Raw genomic sequence first — 3,915 nt, forward strand, 5'->3', positions numbered from 1 at the left:
AACATCCTATGAAAAGTTAAAAGTTTTAAGTATCTCGGGTGCATCATACAGGATAATGGAGAGATTGAACATGATGTAAATCATAGGATCCAAGCAGGTTGGTCAAAATGGCGGAGTGCATCTGGTTTTATATGCGACAAAAAAGTGCCTTTAAAACTTAAAGGTAAATTCTATCGCACCGCTATAAGACCGGCGATGCTGTATGGTACGGAGTGTTGGGCGGCTAAAGGGGAGCACGAACATAAGCTGAGTGTGGCAGAGATGAAGATGTTGAGATGGATGAGTGGTCATACGCGATTGGATAAAATAAGGAATGAAGATATAAGGGAGAGAGTTGGAGTAGCACCCATTGTGGAAAAGATGGTTGAATCGCGTCTCAGGTGGTTTGGACATGTGAGAAGAAGACCGATAGAACATCCAGTCAGGAGGGTGGATGAGATGGAAGATGGACAAAGGGCGAAAGGCAGAGGAAGACCTAAGAAGACCATCCATGAGGTGGTCAGACGAGATCTACATGTAAACGGTCTCACTGTAGACATGATACATGACAGAGCACAATGGCGTCGTTTGATTCATGTAGCCGACTCCACTTAGTGGGACAAGGCTTTGTTGTTGTTGTTGTTGTAATAGAAACCTCTCATATACATTCGGCCATGTTATTTCGTTGAGAAAAGTATATAGGCGATAGTAAACGTGTCCTTCAGCATAGTTTAACTAAAATTATTTTATTTCCTTATACTTATGTTTTTTTCATGTTTAGTGCATCTGAGATGTAGCACGACATTTACGTTGTTTACATTTTCTGATGTCTACTTAGTGGAAAATAACATGCATGCTTTGCTTTATCCCTTTTTCCTTTTTGTCATCTCTTTTCACTATATATGTCCTTAGCGTAGCACTACCATTTACGCATTAAATGAAAAAGATACGATTAAGAATCTTCGACCAATTAGCATAGTTGGTTATGTATAAGGTGATCTCTAAGGTATTAGTCAGGAGAATGAGATTAGTTATGTTAGACCTAGTTGGAGAGATGCAGAGTGTATTTGTCAAAGGTTGAAAAATACATTATGGGGTTCTTATTGCAAGTAAAATTATATATTGGCTAAAAATGAAAAAAAAAAGGAAGTAGCAATAATCAAACTGGACTTTTAAAAGGCTTACAACAGGGTCAAATAGAACTTTGTGGACATTGTTATGCAGAAAATGGGTTTGAGGCGAAGGTGGAGAGAGTGGGTTATGAAGTGCGTAGGCACAACTTCTATGTTGGTCTTGATAAATGGCTCACCAACTAAGCCGTTCAAGATGGAAAGAGGTATGAGACAAGGTGATCCCTTATCTCCATTCTTGTTTGTACTTGTTGTTGATGTACTACATAGAATGATTGGGGAGACAGTTAGAAATGGCCGGATATTCCCTTTATTTGTTGGGAGAGATAACATAGAATTGTCACACCTTCAGTTTGCCAATGACACTATCTTGTTCTGTCCACCAGAGGAGGAGACTATTAAGAACTACAAGAGGCTCCTACGATGTTTTGAGTTGATGTCGGAGCTTAGCATCAACTTCGATAAATCTAGCTTGATCCTAATCAATTGTGAACATTAGTGGGTTCGAAGTATATGCAACTTGTTAGGGTGCAAGGAAGCTGCTTAGCCGGTCAGATACTTTGGAATTCTTTTAGTAGAGGAAAAGCTCAGCTTATGAAAATTGAAGGTTCTAAACAACGCGGAAAAGTTGGTGCTCATCAAAACAGTATTAAATAACTTACCTGCTTATTATTTAAGCTTATACAAGATGTCGAAAGCTGTGGCAGAAAAACTAATTTCATTACAGAGAAGGTTTTTGTGGAGTAAGAAGGATGGAAGGAAGGGTATGTCTCTGGTTAGTTGGGAAGTAGTCCAAGCTCCGAAGAAGCTAAGGGTTTAGGAGTCGGAGATGTGATGATTCGTAACACCGCACTCTTGTTTTAAGTGGTGGTGGAGGTTCTCTAAGGAGGAGTGTCCGCTATGAAAGAAGGTGGTATGCTCTTGTAATAATCTCTCCCCTAATGAGCTGTTGTCCACCCAGGTTTTACCTACTAGGAGGGTCTCTTGCCTGGTTTGTATTGATAGGTATGGTGAATACAAAGGAGAAGTTGTGTCGGCTAGGAATTGTTAATCAGGGAGATAATTTGTGTGTATTATGTAATAAGGATGTTGAATATGTTCACTGAATTTACTTGACATACAGGTGTGATGTGCTTAATTAGCTGTTTTTGGCAGACAATGATCCTGTCTAGGTACTTTAAAGGAACATTTTTAAAGCTGGCCAGGTGTTACAAGTAGAAAAGAGGAGCATAATAAGTGGTTCATAACTTACTTTGCAGTTGTTTGGAGCGTTTGATTGAAAAGAAACAGAAAATTGTTTCAGAACATAGAAAAAAGTACTGAAGAAATCTTCAACATGTTTCTAATTCACTATAAGGAGTGGAGGTGTGCAAAAATCCCTTTTGTTGTTGATGACAATGTTAAAAATGACATCGAAATAACTATTAGTGTGAGATCTTACTAAATATTTTTAAGATGTTGTTTTTATTTTTTTTTTAGTTTTTTTGTTCTATTTGTGTGTTGAGCTTTCCTTCATTTAAAAAAAAAAGTATGTGTCTAATCATCTTGGCTGAGGTTAAGTTTTTTGGATGACATTTGGTATTCTTATGAGTTATGACAACTAATCATATACTTAAACAAAGTCTTATAGGAGGATTGTGCCTACTTGATCTCTATATATATGGCATTTGACATAGGTTAGTGATTTATTTTGCGCCACTTGTTGCAATTTTCCCAAGTTTAGCTTTGATGTAATTGGCTCACACCCCAATTGCCTCGAGTGCTGGCTGCGATTATATTACATGTTCAAATGGCGTATAGAATATGTGCATTCATTATCTAAAAGTAATTTAATCAATATTGAAATAATTTTGTTAGCTTTTATATATGTATGTTAGTAACTCTGCATGTCAGTTCTACTAGCTGGCTAGCAAACTTGTTCTTCATAGTGTGGAGACTAAAGCTTTCATTAGAAAGTGGAAAAGTCGAATAAATTATATATTACTTGCACATTATCGTCACAAAGCCATCTGCTTCCGAAGAGTTTTTACTTTTTAATATTGACGTCATTTTATTCAAGATATAAATATCTAACAGACTTTTTCTTTTAAAGCAACTTCAATGGTATAAAAACGGAGTCTTTTTTCTGACATGAGACTTTGAAACATTGGAGTGGAAAGGAATTGAGTTCTTTTAATACCAAAGAGGAGAGTCTTTTTACAGAGAAACTCTTACAATCCAATGGAACTTTGATACATGATAAATTAATCAAAAAAATAAATTAAAATAATAATTAAATTATATTAAATAATTATATCTTTATTTAATTAAAGATTTATATTAATAAATTAAATATAATTTAATTATTTAATATAATTATTTAATTATTTAATATAATTTTTAATTAATAATTTATATTAATTATTTAAATCATAATTAATATAAATAATTATGCTAAATTAATATTAAATATTATTTATATTGTTATATTAAATTATAATTAATTAAATTTGTTTACATAAAAAAAGACTTGATTGAACACATATGTAAATTTTACAATGCTTGTCGTCAACTATAGATCTCCATTATGTTTTTCTTTAGGGTTAAGTATGGTTTTGGTCCCAAAGGTTTTCAGTCAGAATCGAAACCGTCCCTCATCTAATTTTCGATTTAAAATTATCCTTAACATTTTTTTCGAATTAAAATCGTCTTTTTTATTTTTTTGGACAAAAATACCCTCACTACTACCAACACAATTACCTCCTCCACCACCACCACTACCATCACCAACACCAACACTACCGCCACAACCTCCACCAACTGCACC

This window comes from Arachis duranensis, chromosome 9 (assembly GCF_000817695.3).
Source record: "Arachis duranensis cultivar V14167 chromosome 9, aradu.V14167.gnm2.J7QH, whole genome shotgun sequence".
Classification (NCBI taxonomy): Eukaryota; Viridiplantae; Streptophyta; class Magnoliopsida; order Fabales; family Fabaceae; genus Arachis; species Arachis duranensis.